Below are 27,056 nucleotides of genomic sequence, written 5' to 3'. Positions count from 1 at the left end.
ATTAAAATTGAGACTGATACTCTAAACCACACTGGATTTATATAAACACCAATCACTTGGACAAAGGCAATGTGTTGACTGACTTCCATCATCTCACTGACTTTTTCCAAGATCAAATCCAGCAAAAATAAAGTGAGAACAATAGACTTATGTCCAAGAGATTTATCTCAGCTAAAGTAACAGCAAATTTAGGATAATATAAAAACTCAAATCTTACTAATATCACTCTCAAACTTGAAAAGTTATATGGGCTTTTATGGGCTTAGAGTTTAGTAGATGTAGAGACTATTTGTTAAAATAAAGTCTTAAATAAATGGAAAAATATAATACATTTATGTATGAGATTTTTCAGTAGAATAAAAACATCAGTTCTCCTTAATTTATATTCAATGTAATACCAATCAAAATTCTAAACATCTTTCATCAAAAATGATATATTTATTATAAATTTTATAAGGAAAACATATTGTGAAAGAAGGGTTAAGGCAGTCTTTTTAAGATTTTATTTATTTATTTGACAAAGAGAGAGTGAGAGACAGAGGGAACACAAGCAGGGGGAGTGGGAGAGGGAGAAGCAGTCTCCCCACTGGGCAAGGAGCCCGACAAGGGGCTTGATCCCAGGGGCTTGATCCCAGGGGCTCGATCCCAGGACACTGGGATCAGGGCCTGAGATGAAGTGAGACGCTTAACTACCGAGGCACCAGGTGCCCCAGGGCTAAGGAGTCTTGATAAGCAGGAGAAAGAAGAAAGACCTACCTGACCAGATATCAAACTATATTACAAAAGCATAGAAATTAAAGTAGTGCAGTATTAGCACAACAAAAGAAATATTAATCAGTGAAAGGAAGTAGAGAGCCTAGGAACAGACCAATGAGAACTTGGTATGTCACAAAAGTGACATTACAAATGAGGATTGTTTGATACATTACATTAGAATAGTTGGCTTTCTCCTTGCAAAATTATATCTATATCTCACAACATATTAGAAAATGAATTAAAGATTGAAATGTAAAAAAAAAATTGAGAGGGTGCCTGGTGGCTCAGTGGGTTAAGCGACAGACTCTTGGTTCCCAGCTCAGATCATTTTCTTAGGGTCTTGAGATCAAGCCCCATGTCTGCTCTGTGCTCAGCGGGGGGTCTGCCTATTTCTCTCCCTCTCCCTCTGCCCCTACTCCCGCTCACGCATGCTTTCTCTCTCTCTCTCAAATAAAATAAATAAATAGAATCTTTAAAAAAATTAAGGACACAAAATTTGAAACATCAGAATATTATAGAGAAGAATATCTTTATGACCTAGGAATAAAAAAGTCCTAATCAAGAGTATTTTTTTTCCGGGGCACTAGGTGGCTCATTTGGTTACGCATCTGCCTTCTGCTCAGGTCATGATCCTAGGGTCCTGGGATCGAGTGTCGCATCAGGCTCCTTGCTCAGGGGGGGAGCATGCTTCTCCCTCTGCCTGCCGCTCCCCCTGCTTGTGCTCTCTCTCTCTGACAAATAAATACATAAAATCTTTATATACATATATATATGTGTAAGGAGATATATATATATATGTGTAAGGAGAAACAGATATACTTCCTGTTTCATTTAGGGTTTCTGCTTCTTTTCCTAAGCAAAGTGTTCTCTAAGGAAATTCAAAGACATCAGACAAAGTTTTTTTCTAGGACATTTCTAATTTAGTTCTTTTCTTACAATAAATAACATGTATATGATGATATTGTCCCTTATCTCCTCAAAACTGTTATCTGATTCAGTAATACAAAATTTGACATAATTTCAATGGAACTGTTTTTTCTTTTCTTTTCTTTTTTTTTTTTTTAGTGATAACTTTCTAGACAGGCTATGAACCTGGAACAAAAAGGTAAAAACTGGCAGAAAATATGCTTGCTCCATTTTCCTGTTTTTGAATTGCATCGTATTCCTTCATTTTGGGGGAATTTTATTGCAAGACAATTGGTAGTGCACAATGAAAGAAAATATATTGCAATTTATCATGTTTACTAATGATGTAACTTTGTTAACATTTATAATCTAAATAACAGTTAAATTATTACTTGCAAAGTCATTGGCTTGGAAACTATTTCCATAAGAAATTATATCTCATTTTATTAAAATAAAGACAGAAAATTCATTCTCAAAGAAAACTCATTTGTCTTCTAAGAATAGCATTTCAGAGATTTAAAGAAATTAGAGGTGGAAAAATCAATTAGAACTAATCTACCAGTTTGTCAGAAAGGATTGCTTTTTACAAAATATATTCCAGTTCTTTGTCCAGGTTAATTTTAAATGTCTCAAGGGATGGAGCACTTGTTATATTCCTTTGAAGTCCTTTATCTAATTGACCTTCGCAATAATCTTTTTTTCCCTATTATCTAACCTCCATGTTAGGGATTAATTTGGTGCTATTACTTTTTATTACACTTCTTTTTCCTACACTATTGCCCCTTCACTCCCAAATTCACTTTTTATGCTCTCAGATATTTATAAGGAGCTAGGCTTCATTTAACCTAATGACAGATGTGTACATATAATAATAATCTCTTAAAGATATCTTTAGGTCTTTTTCTACATTTTCCCTGTCTGCCTCTCTTTCTCTCCTCCCTCTTTCCCTCCCTTGATGCCTCCTCTCCCTCTCTTCTTATTTTCTTTTTGCAGACCTTGTAATGAAGTGCTTAAAAGTGAAAGATACTTGGCAGGAACAAGTAGAGAAAGGACATTATAAATTTTTTGCTTGATCAAGGAGAATATCAATTCTTTTGCAAATTAGCAATATATTTCCTGTCTACCTCTAGGTATGAGTGAAGCATTTTTCTCTTGTAAATGGTTTCTGGTTCTTTTATAACCTCTTCTGTCTTTCAGTATTCTTCATTTCAGATTTCCTCCTTTCTATTTCATTGTTTATATGAATTTAAAATTGAATATTTTTCTAGGTTGGATGGTATTATTTATGTTGTACCCTTTGAACATGAAGGTGATGGTTTGCCTCCATTTTACAAGATTTAAATTCTTGCCCTTATCTATGTGGACAATTAATTGTGAGACACCATGCACATTGGCACTCCGGACTCAAATTTCTACTATCTAAAGATAAGCAAAACAAGGATTTTCTGGAGGGATGAGAGGATATCATATAGCCAGGGAAGGAGATTGCCCTGAGCATAAGAACATAAATTCTTTGTAGGCAGACCCAGTTCAATAAAATGCCAGTGTCTGCAATAACAATTCTTAGTCACCTGGGGGAAGGGCAAAGACAAAGAGTGTGATGAATTTTATTGTGTGCTTTTGTGCTCATAAAGTAAATTTCTATGAATTCCTGTAGAGAGTCCATCTATTATCATCGTTCAAGAACAGTGGAATAAGTGTTTATAAAATTTACTAAATATATTTTCAATAATTAGGGAAAATTTACAGATTAATTTAATTAGCTTTCTCCTCTCTGCTCAAATTCTGCCTCTGTATTTTAATAGCTGTATGACCTTGGGAAAGTAACTTAACTCCTCCATGCCTCAGTTTCCTCCGTTATAAAATGGTGATTACAGCCTACTGGAGGAAAAAAATGAGTTATAAACTGAAAATAAATTGAGTTAATATTGTAAAGTGCTTGGCACAGTACCTTAATAAACGCTAATTTTCCTTTTCTCTTTCATTCATTAAACAGGCTTTTATCGAGTGTCTTCTATGTGATAAAGCTGGAAGTAGGAGTTCACGGTATAGCAACCAAGACTGATACAATATCTAACTGTATGTAGGGGGTGAGACAAAACCATATGATGTGCTCAGGAACCAAGAAGTGAGCATTAACCTGTGTGGTAGATTAGGGAAAAATCTTGGCCTTCGTAGGATGAGTATGACTTTGAAAAGTGGACAAGGTGAAGGAAGTAGGAGTGAGTGGATCAGTGTGTGAAGCAGAGTACATTCCAGGCAAAGGGAATAGCAGAAGCAAAGGTTTGAAAGCACAGAAGTACATGATGCTTGCAAGTGAGTGATAAAGTATGGGTAAAGCATCATGAGGTGGGAGAGTGAGGGTAGGGAGACCCTTTTTCTATTTTTGGTGAATCCTCTATTGTACGAGTTTGGGTTGTTGGAGGGCCCCACCTCCCAACAGAGAATCTGAAGGGAAGCAAACCTTTCTTCTCTCTGCCTTCTGGCTGCTAAGGTATGGGCTGTCAGCTTGACTAGGGAGAAAATGTTGCTAAGCTGCAGAAGTTCAGGAACAGTGGCCATAGTCAGTGGCCAGAGAGATGGTGCCATTGGTTACACACTGTGCCATAGTCTGGTCTGTATTATTTGCTGCCAGTCTTCCATAGATCCTGACCCTTTGCTGAAACAGTTCTCCATCTTTGTGTTGATGCAGTGGGCAACCTGACAATGCCTTCTCTAGTTTTTTATTCTCGAAAAGTTAACTAGAATTCCTTTTGTTTGCAAACAAGACGTATCTCAAACAATAGAAAATTTAGTATTTTTGGTTTGTTATTATTGTTTCCTAAATTTTGTTCAATGAATACCAAGTATTTCTGTAATAAAACTTTTTATATAATGTAAAATCAATGTAAATGTGAAATAAAAAAATTTTGAAAGTAAAATATGTATTTAAAATGTAAAAAAAGGGGTGCCTGGGTGGCTCAGTTGGTTAAGCATCTGCCTTCAGCTCAGGTCATGATCTCAGGGTTCTGGGATTGAGTTCCACACTGGTCTCCCTGGTTGGCGGTGAGTCTGCTTCTCCCTCTCCCTCTTTCGCTCTCACTCTCTCTCAAATAAATAAAAATCTTTAAAAAAATAAAAAAATAAAATGTAAAAAAGGAAAAAATGGATAGTAATAATTTTAAGAGAATGTATATTGAATGCTTATCTATGAGCTGGGCACATTGTTATGAGCTTTATGTGTATTATCTTATTATATACTTTCAGCAACACTAAATTGTACATAATATGATTATCAACATTTTCAGACAAGGAAACTGAGGTTAGGAGAGGGTAAATCACTTTCCCAAAACTATCAGTGGGACTGTGGTGTAGGCAGGATTTAAACCTGGGTAGCCTGAATATAACATCTACACTCTTAAACTATAACATCACAGATGAGCTGGTCCCACGTTTCCCTGGGAAGTTGACTAAGCTTTTTATAGAATAGGTAATCTCTGAACTGGACCTTGAAGGATAAGTAGAGTTTGCCAGGTAAAGAAGATGTAAAAAGGTCATTTCGACTTGAGAAGGGTGTTTGCAAGGGCAGAGACAAGAAAGGCCATTATATGTTGTAGAAATGCCTCTTGGAGTACTGGTTGATGGTGCAGAGGGTACTGTGGGGTGGGAAGGGGTGATATAGGGAGAGTTATAGCTGAGGGGGGGTGGCTAAAAGGGAGGTTGGTAGTAGAGGAGCCAAATGTAGGTTTGAAATGGAATGGGGTTTGGTCCCATGAGTCCTTAGGGTTAATAGTTAAGTTTTTATCCTTAAGCAACCAGAGATCATCACTGGTTTTTAAGTAGGGGAGTGACATCATCAGCATCTCTTTTTAGAAGGATCACTCTGGCAGCAGCATGGAGGGAGGGCTTGGATTGGGAGTGATGGGTGTCAACAAGGTCAGTTGGCAGGATACTGAAATAGCACATGAAAAGCCAATGAGGACAGTGGGAGTGGGGGCAGAGAGGAGGGCCCAGATTTGAGAAGCATCCCTGGGAGGGGAGCAACAGGCTTGATGACTAATTTAATGCGGGCTGTTGAGGAGGAAGGAAGAAATGAAGATGACTGAGATTTCTAGTTTGAAAATCTGAGTAATTGGTGATGTCATTTACTGAAATAGGAGTGGAAGGAAGGACTCTCTATGTGAGGCCCACCAGAAACTTTACCTGTGTTATCTTCCTTCAATTAAACAAACCCATGATGAAAAGATTAAAATGCCCATTTTCCAGATAAGAAGATCGAGGTTGACTGAGGTTAAATAATTTGTCCAAGGTTACACAGATGGTAAATAAAAGACCTGGGATGGGAAGTAAAGTCTTGCTCCAAAGCCTGTATCTTTCCATGATGGTATTCTACACTCTGACAGTAATTTTAATTTGGATAATAGGACTGAAACTCACAGAAAAGAGCTAGAAACATGGTCCTTTCAGAGGAGGGCTGGTGCAGAGTGAAGAAAGATTAAAGCCACATAGTTTTGGGATGAAGGATTAAAGCAACACTGTCCAATAAAATTTTCTGCAGAGATGGAAATGTTTTATACTTGCACCATCCAATACAGTAGCCATTACCCCATTTAGCTATGGAACACTTGCAACGTGGCTAATATGACCAAGGAACTGAAATTTTAATTCTAATGTTAATTAGTTAATTTAAAACTAAATAACTGTATGTGGCTAGTGAGTGACTACTGAATTGGATAGTTTAGGACTACAGGAACCAACTGGACATGGAAAGTCCATCAGAGGGCAGGCCTTGCTGGTACTCCCGAAAAGTCACTAGGCATTTGATCATCTGCCTCATATCTGTGGGTAAGATTGGTCCTAAGTTTGGGGACTACAATTCACTAATTATGAATGTGTGGACAACACAGTAATTTTACCAAGTCTTATCTTTGGGAGGAGAATAAGTACAGTACTCTACTTCCTTTCTTATATAAAACAAAAATCACAATCATTTTCTCTGCATTTACATTTTTCTGTGTGGAGTGTTACTTAAGAGCTTGAGCTCCATGAAAATGCCTGGGTTCAAATTCCATTTCTGTCACTGAATGTGTTGTGTCTTGAGTTAGTTACTTCACATTCTCAAACTTCACTTTCACTACCTGTAATATAGGGATAACAATAGTACCATACTCATGGGGCAGTTGTGAAGATTAAGTTCAATAACTGAGGTAAAACGCTTAGCCAGGATCAGGCACATGCTAAGCACTCAGTGAAGTTTCGTTATTCTGTAACTAGTACCTTGTTGTGATGAGTTTGAACTTTGCTCCTCTGTATTTTGACATTTACTTGACTCTATGCATAAGTAAAGGTATTCTCTCAGATCTCTAAATGTCAAACATTCCAGGTATTCCAAAAAGAAATACACATTAATAAAGATAAAAAAGGTAGACAGGGTTTTGAAAAGTTTTACTGTAGGCAGGAGTTTTGCAGTAAATTTTGTATTTCACTTTGATTTCCATTTTGTTAAAATAAATCAGTACAGTGGCAAATCATAGCCCTGATATTTTGTTGTGATCATTAAAGTTTCCCTGGTTTAACCTCGAACAGTTCATACATCACTATCAGGCAAAAATACTAGAGGCTCTAAATTTTGATTCAAAAGGTTTCTTGATGTCTTGAAGCTCTGAAGAATTTCATACCCCTTAAATAGGAAACATTTAAAGCCTAGTCTCTGGTTATCTCAGAAATGTCTGGATAGGTTGTACAGTGTAGGATAGATCAAAGACTATTTAAAGACTAATGACTTTAGAAGTAGGAACAAGTAATGGGATTCCTTTTGTTACCGATTTTGTACTTTGTAATCTTTAGATTGAAAAAACAGCATTGTAATATAGTCTTGCACTCTGTATAGTGTTTGTGCAAAATACAAATATATTTTGTCATTAGGTTAGGGTGTTAAGAAATCTGTGTTCAAGCGCAGTTTTGCTTTTGTTTTGCTTAAGTAAGGAAAAGTCATTGACCTCTTTGGGCCACAGAGAGGTAACCGTCCTCTGTAAAACCTGCATTGATGAATGCTTCATCCTAGAATGATCTCCTAAGTATCCTTCCAACTAAAATTCCTTGAATTTGCCTTTTCTTTTCCTCTTTAGCCTTAAAGGACTTAGAGAGGTAATTTTTAACTTCTTTTATAAACATGCTCTTGAAATGTTCTTAGAATATCTTATTTCCTTAGAAAACAATTCACGGGTGAGTCAGCATGAAGGACAAAACCCACTCACAATAGTTATCAAAATTGCATGAGGCGGTGAAACGAGAAGTGATTTTCTTTGTAAACTAAAATGATGAGGTACAGAGGAACCAATTACTTATTTATAAAATGAGTGCGCGGTGGAGGGCTTTATGTAGCAGAGATAGCGCGCTGTTACATATTTAGCAAGACGGGCGGGTAGCAGGGAGTCCTGTCCATACTGCCTTAAAACTGTTACTATAAACGTTCCTTTCAGGGAGGGAGGAAGATGTGTGTCTGGCGGCGGACGAAGGGACGGATCCCAGCAAAGCAGGTTAAAAGCCTTCCCCGCCTCCGCCGGTCTTCTCTGGAAATGCATGATTAAAGGAATTTCCTCCAGCAGCCACGGAACGTTCGGTGGCCCTTTCCACGTCACTATTAGGGCAGCCAGAAATTTTGCTTTCGCAGGCGGTGCCTTGCCGATTCCCGCGGGTCCTCTGGGGGACGCCGAATGTCACCCTCCGTTCCGGGCGAAGCCGGGCTCGGGGCGCAGCGGCCAGGGGAGGGCGCCGAAGCGTTTCCTGGGTGAGCGCGGCGGCCGGGCCCGTTTCCGGAAGGCTGATTGCATCAGGTGTGGAGCTGGGCGCCTCCTGGGCCCAACCTGGCGGCCACTGCGCCTGCGCGCGTCGCCCCGCCCCGCCGCCGAGGACTCCACCGCGGGTTTTCCTCGCGGTCTGGAGGAGAACGAGCCGGGAGGGGCGGGCGCCATTGGTCGCCCCGGGACCCCCGGGAGAGGGGACAGCAGGGTGGGACTCCTGGAGGGCCGCGGGGAGCTGTGGGGTCCGTGGGAATACAGCGCCACGGAAAGAGGACCTGCCTGGAAGGGTGGAGGCTGGTCCTGCTACTGAAGGGCGGGGTGGGCTTGGGTTGGCTAATTTCTTCGCCTCTCTGGACCCGACGGACGTAGAGCAGAACTAGAGGGTTTTCCAGTTCAGAGTCTGCATTTCCCCAGATTGGGTTAAACTATGGCCTCCGGCTGCCCAGAAATTCCAAACTCAATAGGCGGATCTTGGGATGCAGGGACTCAGCCCTAAGGGTGAGCACTTTAATGGATTTACAGGGATTTCTCAGTGGCAATATCGTTTTTCTTTTACAGTAAGGAGCAACATGATTGCTGGCTTTCAGATGGGTCTGAGGAAAATTGTTCATGGGAGAGGTTGTAGGGGTGCAAACATCGGAAACCGGTCTTCCGCAAGGCAGCTTCCTTCCACCACTCATTATTTGCAACCCTACTGTAAGTCAGCATCAGGGTCCCATTATACACTATTTTATGCACATGTCGTAGATCTCCCTCCTAGCACTCTCCATGTTTTATATGACATTTTTGAGTGATTATTTGGTGGAGGTCTGCCCACCTCGCCGGACTGTAAGCTCTATGAAGGCAGGGGTCTGAGTTTTTTTATTCACTAGTATTCCCGGGCTTACTATAGACCATAAGGATCCTCAATAAATACATGATAGTTGAAGCAATGAAGTACTGCCCACCACAACCACACACAATCCTCACAAGAATAAGGACCAGCTAGGTGTGAGTTTATTTGAGGAAGTAGTGCATTTTGGAAGTTTGGGGAAGAGGGTAAGTGAGGAGAAGCCATAACTTCATAGTTACTATTAATTTGCTTTTAGCATAATCCTCCTGACACAAATCCTAGGTGAGGCTGTGTGTATATGTATGTATAGTATTGGTTCTCAAAGTGTGGTCTTCAAGAGCAGCCGCGCCAGCATTACCCGGGAACTAGTCAGATATACAGATGCTTGGGCCCCACTCCACACCTACTACTCATTCGGAGCCTCTGGGAGGGGGACCCAGCATTTTATTTCTCTAAAGCCTGGGGGTGATTCTGACGCAGGCTCGAGTTTTGACAACCACTGCACTGGTGAAGAACAACCCTAAGGATGATTTGGGGATGCCATTCACAGTATCCAGGGCAGAGCACTGATTACTGCTTACTGAGTATCCATTCTTATCAGGACTCTGCTTGTCTGCGTACAATTCGAGTTATAGGTAATATTCCTGGGGGTCAAAAGGAAATTATGCTTTTCCCCTCCTGCAGGTATGTTCTCCCCTGAGGTGATCTTGCTGTGACTTTCACATCAAGGAATGGGGTGTGTGTGTGTGTGTGTGTGTGTGTGTGTGTGTGTGGCATACGCCTGGGGTTCTGGATAAGGAAGCAGAAGGAGAAGTTCTCGCCTACAAGTTGCAGCTGGGTGGGTGTGGGCAGCTCTCATCTGGGTACATTTTCCCATTATAAAGGATTGCAGAAAATGTGGGAGAAAAGACTAGCCAGGGATGAGGTTACCCAACTGCCTTTTGGTGCAGACAGACGCCAGGCCACATGGAGGGGATACCGGGCTCCATCGCGACTCCCAGCCTTTGGCTCTCGACACCCAGGCCCCCACAGCCTCCCTGCCATCTTCCCAGGCAGTAGGGGAACCAAGGGTCCCAGAGGCCCCGCAGCCTCTGCCTGCAGGGGTCGCACTAGGAGCGCGGCCCGCCCCCTCCTCCTCGGCCCCCGCCCCCGGCCCCGCCTTTCTCGCGGTCGGCCCCCGCCTGGCCGGGCCCCTCCAGCCTCTCCTCGCGCAGCCGCCGCCAAAGCCTGGAGAAGTGGAATCTCGCCGGCGCCGCTGCCTGCGCGGGACTCGCGGAGCGGCACTGGGCATGCTCAGTCGCCGGAGCCCGTCCTGGTCTCAAGTAGGAAGCTCGTGCGCTGCACCCGCAGCTGATCCGGGCGCTCCGGGAAAGGCGAGACTGGAGCAGAGCCGCCGGGCGCCGGTGCCGGAGCGAGCGCGGCGCGCATCGCCGGTGAGCCTCGCTTTCTTCCTTGCTTTTGCCCTGGACCCCGGGGCGGCCCGGGAGTGCCGGCGAGAGATCCGGGCAGCGGCAGCGGCGTGCGACGAGTGGCTGCGCGCAGCCCCGGCGGCTGCTCCTCTCCTGCCGGCCCCTGGGGCTGCGCGGCCACTGCCGCCCGCCCCGCCGCAGCCACAGCTGCCGCAGCTGCCGCCGCATCTGCAGCGGGCGCCCGTTGCGGAGTCCGGTGCGCCCTGCGCTCGCGCCGCAGGGCCGGCCGGGTGGCACGGCGACTGCGGGCTCACTCCTTGACTTCCATCCCTCTTGCTTCCCGGCGCTCTCTTTCCCTCGGCAGCCCGGGTTTGGCAGGGCCCGGGGCGGGAGAGACAGGGTTGGAGGGGGTGCGCCCGGGTGGGGGCTGCGGAGGGGAAAAGTGAGGGCGGGCGCCGCCAGGGAAGAGCGCACACCCCCTTGCCCTGGCACCGGCCTCTGCTGTGCGGTTGGGCTCTCCCTCCTGGGGCGGCAGCGCGCTCCTGCCGGGGAGTTGGAGACGGCGCTGGCTTCTTGGGGGTTCAGACGCTAGCCGATGGGAGATCAAAGGGGGAAAAGTTCATTTCCCCCTCGGAGGCAGAGAGCGTTTTAACTAGAAAATGGCTGTGTGAAGGGGACAGGATCCGGGAAGCTGGCCACTGGGTCCTGAAGGCTCCTCTGCTGCCCGCCGGGCGGAGTGGAGGGTTGACGATAGAAATGACATTTGTGCGATGAAAACAGTGCTGGAGGGAGGGAGGGATGCGGAGTCCCAAAGAAACAATGCGAGGTGGTCTAGAACGCTGTGAAGCTATCTAGAACTGAGGGGGCGGGGGCCGAAGGGCCGAGGGAGCGTGGGACGAATTAAAAATAAATGGGAGAAATCAGATTTAGAGTTGTAGCCGTTTTGTAGTCAAGTTCTGCGCAGTTTGGAGCCACGACTGTGACAAACGGTTTTGGATGCATTGAGTGGTTGGGAGGACCAAAACTGAGAAGAGAATAAGGGTCAGTGTCGGAAGCTCGGGCGAGGCTGGGCTCTTGGAGGGCATAGTTTTAAGAAGTCCCTCAGTCGCTGGCTTTCCATTGCGCCTGATGACTTAGGTGAAATACCTGAAGGATTATCATAAAACGATGCCAGCAGTGGAGCTTCAGTTCCAAGAAATGAGGAAACTTTGCGAGGTGGCATTGGTTTGTCATTTGTTATAGTATTTAACCGATTTAAACCAACACACAGTGGCATCCTGATCTGTTGTGGATTTGGGTCTCTTAAGCCTTTGATTATTTTTGCCCTTGTCACGGACTTATATTTCACATCTTGTCCTGAAAAATGGCCATGATAATTAAGGATTTCTGAATTTGTGTAGCTGGCCTTTCAGGAGCAGAATCTTTGAAGGGGGATTTCTTTATGAACTCAGGTAGCAGCTTAGTTGTGTTTTCCGTTTGTAGCTTGAAAACAGTAATTGTTCGACAATTGTTTATGGTAACTTGCAGAATCAGAAATGCACTGATTTGAAGAGATGGCTTTGATCAAATGTACGAGGACCGTCGGCGCTGGGGGAGATGCTGGGAGAACACAGGTGGCAGTAGAGTACAATGGGCCAGTAGAACTCCAGGGGAGAAGCGGATTCAAGATTTCTATTGCTGTCCTTTTGTCATCACCTTACTGTGTGACACCCCAAAAGTCACTTGGGGTCTTCCTAATCTAGGGATGTCCCTAGATATTTGCTCAGAAGCTTTGAGAAAGGACTCTAAAGTTGAGATCCTTTTATAGGGAAGGAGTTTCTTAAACTTTTATTCTCTTTTCCAAAGGATACTTTTAACTGGATAATTCACCCCCAAGTTGCCAGCACTACATTCCACACTTTCTGAAACTTGTATGAAGTGGTAGTGGAAAAGCTTGGTGAACTGAAGTGTAAAAGACTGGTGCTTTACACTTAACTGGAGTAATATGAATAAGAGACTACAAAATTATTTAAGGAAAGAGTACTAAGTATTACAAGAATCCACATGTGCAGTGATAATATATTTTAAAACTGTTACTCTTTTTATGTCACGTTTCAACTTTTTAATGACTACTTCTTTTCCTGCCAACATTGAATTTTTTTTTCTGTTACAACAGAAATTAATACTGAAAAGCTTGCGATAATATTAGTACAGGGTTATGCTGATTACTCTGATTTTAGGATATCTAAATGTGTCTTTTAAGAAAAATGGAATGTTGTTTCTCTATATCTTTTTTAGTTACACCTTTTTTTTTAAATTTTTTAAGTAGGCTTCACACCCATTGTGGGGCTTGAACTCACGACCCTTGGGATCAGGACCTGAGCTGAGAACAAGAGTCGGCACTAGGGGCACCTGGGTGGCTCAGTCAGTCAAGCATCTGACTTCAGCTCAGGTCCTGATCTCAGGGTCCTGGGATCAAGCCCCAGGTCAGGCTCTGCACTCAGTGCGGAGTCTCCTTGTCCTTCTGCCCCTCTCTCTGCTCGTGTTCTCGTTCTCTTTCTCTCAAATAAATAAAATCTTAAAAAAAAAAAAAAAGAGTCGGTGCTTAACCGACTGAGCCACCCAGGCACCCCAGTTACAGTTTTAAAATAGACCACCCTGATGTTATAACAGCTTAAATTTTTCATGGCTGTAGGACTTTTAGGAAAGTATTGTGAGAAGGTATTACTAGTTATGTGGGCGATTCTTATTTTCCTTCCCCAGGTTAAGGAAACTAGCATTTGTTCAATGCTTGCTCTGTGTCAATCTGATATTAAGCTTCTCACATATATTATCTTGTGTATCATCATCTTTCACATGAATGTCAGCTTCCACAGAAAACCCCTCTGGGGAGGTGGACAGTCCTTTGTTTGTACAGCAATAGAACTTTAAAGTTTTATCCCATGTGAGAATATTTTCTACGGGTTCCATTGTTATTAAATAAGCATTCTCATGTGAAATATTTTTGATTTGTTATTTGGAATTAGATTTGATTGGAACAGCATGTTTTCAAAATGATTTGAATGTTTTAAAGAATCTTCTATGTGGATTTAAAAACTGTTTTCATGCTCATTTATTTTCAACAATGTTGTGCTACCAACAAATATGCTTAACTGTAAGGAAGATAAACTGAGATTACCCATTTTATGTTGAATGTGTTATTAATGCATATTCTGCATGTTGATGGCATTTCTGTCAGTTGATAGGTTTGTCAGAGTCAGAGTGACAGATTCTCCATTATAGAGAGTCTGGTGGGATTTGGTGGAAAGACTACCAACCAGTGACTCCCAAGACTTGCCTTCTGGGTCAGTTCTCCTGCTACTTTAACCTACTGTGTGATCTTGGGAAAGTCAGTTTACTTTTCTGGGCCTCAGTTTTTCCATCTGTAAAATGAGGGAGTTGCAGTAGAATGCACCCTCTGCGTGCATCTAGGGTTCTTTTGTCCCAATCCAGGGGTCTGTGATGTGACCATTGGAGGAGGGGGGCCTTCATTTAGAGCATTAGAGGAAGCTAATTTTGTGTTTCACTGAGTCTGGCCTGTACTGCTTTGAGGAATGTCTTTCTTTTTTTTGGCCAAATCCTTACTCCCTTTTAGTTTTTGCTAAAGAATGGTTGTCATAAAATTAACTCTGTGGCCCTGCCAAGTCTAGGTGGGAGAGAAGGTGATGATTAGATTTGGATGAAGCACATTGGATATTTGAAACTGTTGTATAACATCTTCTCAGGGGAGTCTCTGCTCTTGGGCACGCAGATAGGTTGAGAAAGAAGCCACCACAGAGGCCGCAGAGGAAGGTGTCACATGTCTTGGGTGCCGGGCCCACTGACGTGAAATTTTGGCAAGCCTTCTCCATGTCCCCCATCCTCTCTCCTCAGCCCTTGATTAGAAATATAGTCCTTGGTCTCTGGAATAAAATTCTCATCATCATTTCACGTTAGCACCGTCCTGTATTGGGCAGGTGTCCAGGGTCAGCTCCTGCCGTAGCCGGAGTGCTGGCTGGTGGAATGCACCCACTCATCTTTGGCCAGATCGTGAACTTTTTTTTTTTTCCTTCCGTCTTTTGGCAAGTTATGATGATGGGGCCGAGAGCAAAGGAAAGCCATCCATTTGGGGTTTGTAGTGCACTTTGCTTTCATGATGCTCACAAAACTCAGTGTCATTAACCTTTAAGTGAGGCAGGTGAGGAGACACCAGAGTTGTTACCCACATTTTAATAATCAATAATAAACAGCGAATCTAGTGCCACTCATATTAACCAGGCTGCAGGGTTGCTGGGCCTCTGGTGGGAGTGGGGCAGTAACTCCAAACACGAGGTGAGAGCATGAGAGAGGAAGGACACAGAGGGTAGAAGACAGTCAAGTCACTGCAAGTTGGCAAAAAGTAAGAAGCCTGCATCACTTGAAAAGTATTAGAGGCCTTTAGGTGTAGACTCACAGGAGACATTTGCTTTCTGCATTATCTTATTTCCATAATGGTTGAATCTTACCTGGTCCTCTAAGCATTGAATAGATGCTAGGACAGGTATTACTTTTATCATCAGGGAAAAAGTCTCAATGTATAATTTATTGATACATAAAATGTACAGACGTATATGGACAAAGATGGGAAGAGAACATGGAAAGAATGAATGGTATGGCATTACGGATTAGGGTGTTTCTTTGTTTATTAATGATTTGACAGTGGTTATAGAGAAGGTGAACCAGTCTATCCTTTGCCCCCTGTTGAAATCTTGCAAAATTTTGTCTACTAGGTAATAGCTGAGGTTTTTAAAGTGTAACTCTCCTGGAAAGTATGCTTTAGGAATGCTGAGAGTGGGAGGAAGAGTGGTTTTGTTTGTGTTTTTCTTTTAAAGTTGACTAAAAAGAATGCAGTTTTATAGCTGAGCTAGAGAAGTGTGCACTTAGGAGGATGAGGTTGGAGAGAACTTGCAGAGAGCTCCAGAGAGTGAAGGGAAATGCTGTTTTGAAGAAGGAAGTCTTGGCATCACTGTGGCTTAGGATGTAACATTTCCAAAATTGCTTCCCTATACATCAGATTTTAGTTTCCACACAATTTATAAGTGCAAAGCTCAGTATTATGGCCGTGGGCCATTGTCCATTTTTGATGTGTTTGCTGTTCTTATCCAAATAATGATGATGATGTAGTGAATATTTGTAAGTGTGTCCAGATTAGATGTATCCTTTTTTTCTCTGAGACTATACCCTTCCGATTTGGGGATAAGATTTTTTTTATGAATTGATGGGGATATTTTTATTTGGCAGCTTAATGGTCCATGAAATTGATAAGTCTGGGAAGCCAGGCCTGGGATGTCGAGAGCCATGCCCTTGGGATAGAGTGAGTAGTGGAGACCAGGCCAAACTGGAGATTATGGGTGGGCTGATGGGGCCTTGGGGCCTTCCAGGAATGTAGGGTCACTGGTATAGACTCAGGGTCTGAGGAGCTTAGAAGAAGCTAATTTTGAAAGCACTCTGGGAACCAGCAGATATTTTTGAATTACAGCCCAAGAATGTCAGTGGAAGTGCCAGAATGAAAGATGAGGGTCTGAGAGAGCAGAAAGGACAACTGATTGAAATGTGAATTTTAGCAGGCAAGACCTCCAAATGACAGATCTTGGTGTTGGTTCCTTTGCACGCAGGCCTCTTTCTGCCAAGGCAGCACGCTTTAGCAATTTGGGGTTGGTGATTCTAGGAGATACTGATGGAATCAAGGCCATAGAACCACAAGTGGTGTAACAGCCAGCTTGGTTTGGACCTCTGCAGTATCATGTCTTCCAGAGCAAGCCTTGATGAATCCCTGGAGGAAGCTTAAGAATAATTTGCTCATGGAATTGCAAACCCGAATTATTTCTGTGTTTTAAATAGTAGATTAAGAAAATAATATATTTTGAGATAATATTTTAAAAATCTGTGCTTGATATCTGGATCTTGCGGATCATCATGATAATATATTACTAATATAATTATGGAGCTCTTTGTGCTAAGGGCTTTCTCGCTGTTACCCTATTTAATTCTTACAAAACGCTGTGGTGCTGTTCCCATTTTAGAGATAAGGAAACTGAGGTCCTTTTCACTAAAGCCTTTACAGGAAACCGTGATGCTTACCCTGTGACTGTAGTCAATATGGAGGTGTCCATGGGTTGCTGAGGGACCGACAGGATGAAGAAATAACATTTAGTAATTAAGGGTCAACTGTGTGCCTTGTGTTATACAGGAAACATTTCACTTAGTCCTTTGGGTACCTCCTCCCTATCTCCTCTCTTATGAGTGAGGAACCTTCCTAAATTCACCATTTGGGGAAGAGGCAAAAATTTCACCTTTCATCTGTTTTCAAAATGGATTTTAACATAAATCCACATATTTAATGGTGGAATTACTTCTTTCATACTGTGGCTCCAATGTGCATTTCTTTCATGTGAACACACATTGAGTAGCAGAAAATCGAAGTATCTTTTCTAAATAGGTCTGAAACTAGGCATTGCTGTGTAACCTCCCTGGACAGATTGCAATCTAGAATGCTTCTGTTGCAAATAAAATACCCCAGAATCTGATTAGTTGTCATGTGCCAATTAATAGGCAATGCTAGGAGGACAGAGGCTTCTGATGACTGGAAAAAGGTGAAGTGAGGGTTTCCAGGCTTCTCCGGCTGCCTGTGGCTGACCGGAGGCTTCTGGCTGCCGGAGTGGTGGGTCTGGAGAGAGAACCTCAATACCCCGGCTGGTGGTGCCCCTCTTTGGGAGCATCCGGTATGTTCCTGGGTGCTGGCTCTGTTCTTACCTTCTGATCTTCATTTGATTTCCCAAGTGGACTTTTGTCCTGGGCAAGAGAGTCAGTGGATCTGCTGATTTGCTAGGCAGTACTATTTGTCAGGGAAATGAATAAATTAGAATTTCTTTAGCATGAGTTAGGTTTCTTGAGTTGATTTTTTTTCCTAAGTGAACTAAAAACGGAATTTCTGAAACTAACTGAGGCATGGTCTGGACCCACAGGAGTATAGATACTTTTTATTTATTTGAGAGAGAGGGAGAGAGAGAGAGAGAGCATGAGCACAAGTTGTGGGGGGGTAGGCAGAGGGAGAAGCAGACTTCCCATTGAGCAGGGAGCCCGACGCGGGGCTCAATCCCAGGACCCCGGGATCATGACCTGAGCCGAAGGCAGACACTTAACCTACTAAGCCACCAAGGTGGCCTGGGTGTATAGATACTTTGAGAAGCAGTGGTTCAACCTCAGATTCTTCTGATGTCTGACCAGAATCTCTTCTCCTCTCCAGTAATCATGCTTTATTTATTTATATATTTTTCAGATCACTAGTGAAGACCAGACAGACGTTGTTTTAGTGACAGCAAGAAACCTTAGCTTCGTTTGTTCATGCCTTTGTCCAGCAAATGTTTATTGAGCACATACTTTGTGCCAGGCACTGTGCAAAGTTCAGGAAGACAGAGGGGAATGTACCAGAGCACTGATGATAAGGTGCTGCAGTAAAGGCATGCGTGTGAGGTCTGAGCGAATGGAGAGAAGGAAGGCTGTCCTCACTCTGTGGGAGTCAAGAGGCCTCACGGAATAGGAGCCGTGGCAAGGGACTCCTGTAAAACCCCGCCACAGAAAACCCTTCGGCTGACTCCTTTTCCATTTTTCCTTCCCTCCATAGAACTGTCATAGCCTCTTTCTTCTATCGAACACCTGGGATTTGCCACTCCTCCCAAAGGGAACGTAGAGATTTGGCCTTTTAAATCTCTATAACTGTGGTTCTCGAAGAAGGAGGGGGGCAGTTTTTTTCCTCCAGGGACCGTTGTCAATATTTGGAGACATTTCTGATTGTCATGACTGTGGAAGGAGTACCACTGGCATCTAGTGGGTAGAGGCCCCGGATGCTTGTAAATATCCTAGAGTAAATGCATGCACAAGGTAGTCCTGTGGGGAAGGAGTAGGAGTTGGTGGTTAAGAGCCGGACTCTTAGGGTTCCAATATTGCTCTGCATTTTAATAGCCATATGACTGGGGACAACTGAAGTACAGAATTGCAGGTGGAGAATAGCATTGACAGTGCTTTAGTTCCCTCATCCATAAGTAGGAATGCTAGATATGATAGGGTTGTTAGGAGGATTTCATGCGTTACTATATGAATATAATAATGAATAATACTTGGTGTAAAGTAAGATCTTACCAGTTATTATTATTTTTTTATTTTAGGCAAAAACTTTAACTTTTGACTCCCAAGACCTTGAGTTTAGAGAATCCAGGGCAGCCAGGTTTGTGGCACCGCTCTCAGTAGGCTTTGGGGTGAGAATGGGCCACTGGTTTTGTTTCTCTAGTTCCTTTTTCTCCATGGGTTTTATTTTCCACTGTTTCTACCTCTTGATTCTAGGCCTTTCGATAGCTTTGTCATTCATCCTTTTTTTTCCCAGGGACCCAAATTTATGCCCTTAATGAACCTTTCCCTGGAGGACTGAGAAATATATTTGTGATTTTCCTTAGCTCTATTTTGGAAATGGTGTGAAAACAGGAAGCAGGTCAGGGGAGAGCTGCCTTACTTCCTGATTGTCACAGCTCCCTTCTCTATGAAATTCCATGCAAGACTGAGAGGCAGGTGGTAGGGCCTGCTTGGTAACTAACTCTTCCCTCTACGCCCACCAGCTCCACCCCCAAGTTAGGTGCCTCCTACTTCCAAAATACACTGTAATTGGGCCACAATATCTGCCTGCTTGAAATCATCTCTCACAATCAAGGCAAAGATGCAGGCTGTGTCAATGGGATTTAAAATGTTTTGGTCCTCTCCTTCAAGGTTGTGGAGTTGTTCTGAAAACAAAAAAGGGAGGCAGCTTGTTCTCTTAGTTAGGTGGCAGCGTCTTTGCGGCCTAGAACTGTGTCTTCCTACTTGCAAAAGTGCTCAAACCACGGTCTTAGCCGACTTTCCACAGGAGGATGGACCCGTGGCCTCCGCTCAGCAGATCACATTCACTGTCACATTTTCCCAACCTGATTGACTCGTAAGGATTTTCATTCTGTGTTTTGAATGGTGTCAACAGACTAGAGAAAAATGAAGGAGTTCAGTCCGTTCCTAAGCTTTCCGATTCCGTCCCCATGACACGGTCATCTCACCCCTGAATGAGGGCAGTAGCCTCTCAGCGGCCCCCTGGCCTGGCTGGCTCCAGTCATTCAGTTTGGCTTCCGAAGCGCTGGGCGCTGTGCCAAATGCTGCCGGTGGAAATGGACCAGGGTGGAAGCTGACCGGAATGGCCCCGGCCCCTGTCTATAGGGCAAGACTGGCAACTGAGATAAAACGCACCGTGTGCTACCGGGGTGGGGGCATGGGGTGGGATGTACTCAGCCCTCCCTGACCCGTACCTGCCCTGGCTTAGGGTTTGTGTGTAGGGGTGTCAGGTGAGGCTTCCAGGGGAAAGGGATGCTCCGTGTGTCCCACAGCATGCCTGGCGCCTCCATCTGTGCCGCGGGGTAAGTAAGCTCCCGTTCGGAGCCCTGCTGTTGCTGACAGCGGGCCTCCCTGCCTTCCCACCACTGTCGCCTCTCATCAAGTTACCTCCTCCATGGCCTCGCTGTTTGTTCTCTGCACTGCCTCCAGGGTGATCTTCTGAAATCCTCTGCAGGCCCGGGCATGCCCATCCCAGCCCTCCAGGGGCTTCTTGCTGCCCTCAAGATGAAGCGCCAGCCTCTTGGCATCGCCCCTGGTACCCTTCGTGATCTGCGTTGCTCTCCATCTCATGCTCTGAGCTTGAGCCACACCGTTGTGACAACACGCCTAGCTTTCTCTGGCCTTTGGGCTTTTATCCTCTGTTCCCATTGCCTGCAACCATCCTTACTGTCTGTGTATTCTTTACTTGGCTTGATTTCGTTCCTCCTTCAGTGGGTGTCCGAATGACCCGAGGGCCTGCTAAAACATACATTGCTGGCCTCACCCCCTGAATTTCTGATTCGTAGGACTGTGGTGTGGCCCGATTCAAAGTTTGTACGTCTAACAATGTCCCGGGTGATGTTGAGGCTGCTGGTCTGGGGACCACACTTGGAAGACCACTGGGTACCTGGTTACCCAGAACAGGGTGACTAGCTCTTCTTGCTTCCACAGTGAGCGCCTTATGCCCCTCTTCCATCCTACCCGTGTTGTCACACTGCATTGTAACTACTCACTTCCCAGGCTTCTTGCTTAGTCTGTAAGCCCCTTGAGGGACAGCACTGTTACTTCTTCATCTTTGTGCTCCCAATGCTTAGAAATCCTGGATGCTCAATAAGCATTTGCCAAAGATTGAATATATGAATGAAAACTATCATTGGAGGCTTTTTGTTTTTTTTTAAGATTTTATTTATTTGAGAGAGAGAGAGAAAGTACATGAGCGGGAGAGAGGGGCAGAAGGAGAGGGAGAAGCAGACTCCCTGCCGAGCAGGGAGCCTGACGCAGCTCCATCCCAGGATGGGATCATGATCTGAGCCCAAGGCAGACGCTTAACTGACTGAGCCACCCAGGGGCCCCCATTGGAGGCTTTAATAAATATGCACCAGAATGTTTTTAGCAGCTAGTTTTTCTGACAGTTTATCCCCCGTTGTGATGGTATAGGCTTATAACATGATGTTAGTGAGATCAGCATGAGTTTGGTTAACATAAGAGCCAGTTAACTATGTGGTTTTGTGTCCAAATTCTAGAAAGGTCAGGGGAGGAGCTCATATTAAACCGTTCATTATTGTTTCTGGAATGACTCAAAAATACATAGGTTTTTCAAATAGGGCTTGGTATGAAAATATGTGTCCAAAAGAAATGCAGTTGTCATTTAATTTAGCAACTATAACATAACTGTGGCCTTTTAATTTGAAATAATAAATCTTACTGAACTCATATTAAATGTAACCAGATGTTTAAGTAATCGTTTCTCCAAGCCAGAGGGAGGGATTGCTAGAATACTTCATGTACTTACTCAGTCTGTAAATGTTTATTGAGCACCTACTATGTGCCGTAGGCCCTAAGATATGGCAATGAGTAAAACACTGCAGCTTTCTGGGTGGGAGATGCCATAAAGAAGTCAGAGATGGGTGATGTCATGCAAAGCGCCCAGTGGGCTCCTTCAAATCAAGTGAGTAGGTGGCTATTAAGACTGCGTCCCGAGTGATGGGAATTGATGGCCATGTCAAGATCATGGCATGGAGAGGAGCAATTTAAGGCCGCGAGAATGGTGCAGAGGAACTAACTTTAGGACATCTCTTTGAGGAGCCCTAATGCCCCTCTAGTTTTGAAGACCAGATTGATGTCAACTTATTATTGTGCCTCCTTATCCAGATCTGGGCTCCAACCTTGCTTCCACAACATCCAAAGTAGTACTTCCCAGAGGGGGCTCAGTGAATCCCAAGGGATTGGAAATATGTTGGGAATAAAAGCTTCTGCTGTCAAGTTCAGAAAACTGCATGTACTTTTTCTTTCCATGAACATATCCAGAAGTCCTGCTGAAAAGAAACTTCCATTTAATGCAGCATTTGCCCAGGGGGCCTAGTTTGCACAGTCTCCTCTGAGCTGGTGTTTCCTGTTGCACACCTTGGATGACCAGTTCTAAAGGGGCTGCTTTGTGCACACCTAAGAAGAATGTTTTGCATGATGCAGACTTCTCTCCTCTTCACGTCCCCCTTAACCTTCGGGGACTTGGATTGTCGAAAAAGGCAGAGGTGGGGTTTCTCCTATTGGTTTTCCAAATGTCTTGTGCCCTGTTGGTCAGTCCCATTGATTTGGGTGCAAAGATAAATGGCATTTAGAGCCCGAGAGAGCATTGCTCATTTGCTGCATTCAGGGAAGAGCTGGCTAGACTGTCCTGTGGGATGCAGGCTGTTTTTGCCCGTGCTTTAAGCCTCAGTTACTCTAACAGAGAATGGTTTGTGTTTGAATTGCTCATATTATGACTTCATTCTATCTTCCTTTGGGTATGTAAACATTGCTTTGGGTGTCAGCTGACTCTAAGTAAAGGAGGGGGAGAGGAGTGACCTGCTTGGAGTTCCTAAGGGCGAGCCTAACTTAGGAACGATAAACTTAGGTTGGGCACTATATACTGAGTTTTTGCTGATGTTGTGGAATCTTAATCTCAACCTAAAAAATACTGGCATTTAGATTTCCTTTCAGTTGATGTGTGTTTAGTTTTGGCCCTTCCTGAAGTCAGAGCAGATGTTTTATTCTCTGTTAAGTTTGAAGTTTTATTCTTTTGAAGTTTTATTCTTTTTTAATCTTTATGGTTTTAGTTTGACACAGCAAGCCAGGAAAGGTTCAAGGTGGGGCAAGCTCCCTGAAAAGTTTCATTTAAGGGAGATCCCAGGATGAGTCTTTCTGTAAAATAGTTCAGAGTAAGAGAGCATTTGGGTCAGTTGCCGGGGTTAGGAGGAGGCCCCATCCTGTGCTACTTAATTTTTTTTTTTTTTTTTTGTGCTTGGGGCAATTTCTAGAAAGATGCATGGGGCCTGGCTGAGAATAGGGTCAAAGAAGCTGGATCCTAGGGATTTGGAATGATTAGTCCTTTCAGGTCTTCCGTGTTGGGGTTCTCTGTTTTCATGGGCTCTGCTCTCCCTCAATGAAACAGGAAATTCAGTTTGAATGGTGAATATGTTGGATACCATTACTGTGTACGGGTTCTCTGTGTGTTTAGTTATGTAGTACCCCAAACCTCGCATTCAAATTAAATGTATTCCAGTGATTTGAGCAGAAAATGTGTGAGGAGTGGAGGAATAAAGGTAACACTCCTTGCTCTTATTCATGGGACCTAGCAATTGGGTCAGTGTCATTTTCTAAAAACGTCTTTTTTTCTAGGACTTGAGGCTATTTCTACTAAAATAAATAAAGGAAGTCTTGCATCCCATCGACTTAGGTATAATTGTCTCCCGATCAAAGTCATCTCCTGCTGACTTGAGTTTTATTTCATCTGAAATCATTTTCCTTTACTGTTACTAGGTCCTGCTATTTTATATATTTTATATATATATATATATATATATATATATTTTACAAGCCACAAGTAGAAACAAGAAACAAAAATAAGACGTGGTTTTATTAAATTTTACACTTTCCCCCCTTAGTTCTGAGAACATGTGAGTTGCAAGAAAAATAAAAAAAAAAAAAAAAACAACAACTGGGGGGAATGTTGATTTGTGGCATTATTATTTTTATTTCCTGGGAAGAAAACAGGATTTTCATTAGATGCCGTTGTGCTGTTTTCCATTGTGAGAGGTAACAGTGGGATGGATGGCCACGTTCGGAGTTTATATACATTTTTGCTTAACATTTAAATGGTTTTATGTGAACATTTGTGAAGCTGTTGCCCTCTTTCTGCAGTGCCAACTATTCTACAGGATGATTCTGTTTGCCAAGGACAATTTCCTTCCATCAGAGTGAAACTTCAGGCAATTTTAACTTATTTCTACTGTGGGAGAGCTCGGTAGATACAGGTTTTCATGAAAGCACATTTATTTTTCCTTGGTGTTGACCTTGGAAGTTAATTTTTGAAAAGCTTGAAGGTGTATCATTTTGATTGATGGTTGAGTTAAAGGATACTCAATATGATGTAATTATGCAGATTCATTTGCATAAAGCAAACAACGAGAGAATGAGTAGAAAGGAAAACGGAATGCCTCTGTGGTAGGATTGTGGATGATTTTGTTGGCTTTCTTGTTCTTCTTCCTTCCTGACCATTGTAGTGTTTTCATATCCTCCTAGCAATTAGTAAAAAGGAAAAAAAATTTCTCACACGTTCATTTTTATGTCCTCCAGAGGTCGTGCATTTCAGCGTGTTTCTTCAAGGCGACTTAACTGGGAACAAAGAAGAATTGGCATTATGCTTGGTGAAATAAGCCAATCACAAAGGGACATGTATTGTAGGAGCATATTTATGGTGCCCAGAATAGTGTAATTCACAGAGACGGAAAGCAGGGGGCCCGGGGAATGGGGTTTTATTTTATTTTTTTTAAAAAGACTACTTGAGAGCGAGAGAGGAGAGCGTGAGTGGGGGAGGAACAGAGGGAGAGGGACAAACAGACTCCACGCTGAGCACGGAGCACTGTATGGGGCTCGATCCCACAACCCTGAGACCATGACCTGAGCTGAAACCAGGAGCCGGATGCTCAACTGACTGAGCCACCCAGGCGCCCGGAAACAGGGATTTAGTGTTTCATGGATCCAGAGTATGATTTGGGGAAGATGGAAAAGTTCTGAACATGGGTGGTGGTGATGGCCGTACAACAGTGTGAATGTACTTAATGCCACTGAACTGTAAACCTAAACATGGTTAAAATGGTGAATTTTATATGTATTTTACTACAGTAAAAGAAAAAAAAGTTTAACCTAAAAAAAAATAGAAACAACTGCTTCTATGTCTTCACCATGTCCTCGCGTTAGACTGAAGCTGCTCTGAGCGCGCTCTAACCTTGGCTCGGAGGGGTGTGGAAGGCACAGACCCCAAGAGCTTGGGGGTGGTGGGTATAGGTGCCACTTAACTTGAACTTGATACCAAGCTCTTGCCTTTCCAAAAGCTTTCATTTATGAGAGATGAACACTGATCCAAGACAAGTTTGAAACTGTGAATTGGGTATGCTCTATGTAGGGCAAATTTTTGGCCATATCTGTTACTGACTTCTGCTTTGGAAATGAAATAGTTTGGTAAAAATTAATCTTCATTTGAATGTCCTCCAAAACTGTGGCACTTTCCCCATTTATTTTGTTGAGTGTTTCCTCAAAGCCAAGTGACTGTGTAGTCTGACTTTTCTTTTGTCTCATCCATGTTGTTCTAAAGAGAGCATAGACTTTAGGTCTGGACAGGGCCAAGTTTCAGTTTGGGCCCTGCCCTGGGAACGTGGGTGTAGGTGGGTCCTCTGCCTGAGCCATGGTTTCTCCATCTGTAAAATATCTAGAACGGTACCTACCTGGTTGGGAGGATTTACTGTGATAACATGTGAAAATGCGTACCACTCTCTTGATTACCTGTTGTTGAAACGGTCAGTAGGTTGACCAGACATTCTAGATCAGCCCCACATTTGTTACTGTGCTATAGAAGATAGTCCTTGATCAAACTGACAGACTTTTCAGAATTAAAATATTTTATTTTATTTTTTAAAAAGATTTATTTATTAGAGAGAGAGCGTGCACACAAGCAGGGGGAGGGGCAGAGGGAGAGGGACAAGCAGACTTTCTGCTGAGTGGGGCTCGATCCCAAGACACTTAAACAAGTCAAACACTTCTGAGACACCCAGGCGCCCCTAAAATATTTTAAAGGATAGTTCTTTTAGAAAAGGCAAATGGAAAGATGTTTATAATTGGTAGCAGGTGTTTTTTTTTTTTAAAGATTTTATTTATTTGAGACAGAGAGAATGAGAGAGAGAAAGCACATGAGATGGGGGAGGGTCAGAGGGAGAAGCAGACTCCCCGCTGAGCGGGGAGCCCAATGCGGGACTCGATCCGGGGACTCCAGGATCATGACCTGAGCCGAAGGCAGTTGCTTAACCAACTGAGCCACCCAGGCGCCCTTGGTAGCAGGTTTTTAGTGCTTTATATTCGACTACATGTTCTTGGTTTTTATTGGTACCTCATCCCCTGCTTTGTATTATCTTCGGAGAACATGAATGATAGTCCCTCAGTGTGTTTGATACCTCTTATAGTTTGATAGTCTTGGAAGACCTGTGGATTGGGCTTTGATCCTGGGTCTGTCTCTATCAGCACAGTGACCCTGAGCAAGTTACCTCTTTTTCCTCACCTGTAGGAGGATCCTATAGAAATTATAAGGGTTGATGTTTATTGAGCACTTACTGGGAGACAGTCGTCACTGTGGTAGATGTGTTCTGTGGAGGGCATCATTTGGTCCCACACCTCTATGGGGAAGCTGCTATAATTATTCACAAATGTTAAGTGGGGAAGCTGAGGCTCACCAACGTCCAAGGGCAGCTAGAGCAGGTGATAGGACTGAGCTGAATGTAGATTATGAGGGGAGAACTTGGCACTGGGGAAGGCACTTAGTACATGTGAATGCTGCATGCTACTGCGCATGCATGTGCATGCGCGTGCGCGCGCGCGCGCACACACACACACACACACACACACACACACACACACACTGTGCATCCTTAAATTGATATTTCCCTAAGATACAAGAGCTACTAGGTTATAAAATCTGGAATTCCCTAAGAGGGTAGAGAGTATCTGGTGTGAGAAAGCTCATATCAGAAGCACAAATTGTATTTGGTTGTGATTATAGCTGCTTTGCATTTTTTTTCTCATTGCTTTTTTAAATGAAGAAAATTTCTATATTCTCTGTAGGGTTAACATATATTTTTAAAGGATGTCATTGGGGGTTTTACTGTTTTTCTTTCAAAAAAATCAGTTATTTCTCTAATAATT

General features: G+C 43.4%; 1 protein-coding gene across 17 annotated transcripts in view; it reads left to right on the top strand.

Moving 5' to 3' along the window:
- Positions 1-8,375: 8,375 nt before the first annotated feature.
- Positions 8,376-27,056, top strand: part of APBB2 (amyloid beta precursor protein binding family B member 2) — a 356,077-nt gene continuing 337,396 nt past the window's right edge. For 16 of the 17 annotated variants that reach the window (XM_027599387.2, XM_027599390.2, XM_027599379.2 and 13 more), the window contains exon 1: positions 10,513-10,709. The gene's annotated coding sequence lies outside the window, so the exon portion shown is untranslated. Of the gene's footprint in view, positions 8,478-10,512; positions 10,710-27,056 lie in introns of those variants that run through there. The other variant, XM_027599383.2, reaches the window with a different exon arrangement.

The sequence above is a fragment of the Zalophus californianus genome, chromosome 2 (genome assembly GCF_009762305.2).
Source record: "Zalophus californianus isolate mZalCal1 chromosome 2, mZalCal1.pri.v2, whole genome shotgun sequence".
Classification (NCBI taxonomy): domain Eukaryota; kingdom Metazoa; phylum Chordata; class Mammalia; order Carnivora; family Otariidae; genus Zalophus; species Zalophus californianus.
The sequence above is the reverse complement of the archived record's forward strand: the minus strand, read 5'-3'. Positions and strand labels throughout refer to the sequence as shown.